Source organism: Buceros rhinoceros, unplaced genomic scaffold, assembly GCF_000710305.1.
Source record: "Buceros rhinoceros silvestris isolate BGI_N320 unplaced genomic scaffold, ASM71030v1 scaffold24708, whole genome shotgun sequence".
In the NCBI taxonomy this organism is placed as follows: Eukaryota; Metazoa; Chordata; class Aves; order Bucerotiformes; family Bucerotidae; genus Buceros; species Buceros rhinoceros.
The window spans coordinates 6571-7027 of NW_010425485.1; the positions used below are offsets into that span (position 1 = coordinate 6571).

At 55.8% G+C, this 457-nt stretch overlaps 1 protein-coding gene across 1 annotated transcript in view; it reads right to left on the reverse strand.

Moving 5' to 3' along the window:
• Nucleotides 1-457, reverse strand: part of CASC3 (cancer susceptibility candidate 3) — a gene marked incomplete at both ends in the record, with an annotated part of 7393 nt that overhangs the window by 5859 nt on the left and 1077 nt on the right. The gene's annotated exons all lie outside the window — the stretch shown is intronic.

A 457-nucleotide genomic window follows, 5' to 3' on the forward strand; every position in this document is an offset into this window, starting at 1 on the left:
TGGGTGGGGCACGGGGGAGCTGCCCCTCACCCTCCTCCTGCCGGTCTCCTTCCTCACCAGTTCGGATGAATTCAGAGTCACGGCCCCCACCAGCTTCCAGTTTACCTGCCCTAGTGGTTTGTGTTGTAACTGCTGCTCCCTCAAGATCCCCAAACCAGCTGCCTCAAGGGGAGTTTCACCAGAAAACCTTCGTTGTAACCATCAGAAACCAGAACTTCCCTAAACTCCCTGGAAATGCTGAACTTTTCGTTCTGAACTGGAAATCTAGGGTGTCTCAGAGCAGGCGAGGGGGGATTTCCTCAGCGCTCACCTCTCCGGCTGCAGAAGACAGAGACGCTGCCTGGGATTCTTCCAACCCAGCGCTGACACTTTTAATGTCAATTAACTAAAACACAACTAGCAGCCGGCGCCTCCTTCACACCCTTCTCGGCCACGGCAAGCCCTGCCCCAGCACCCA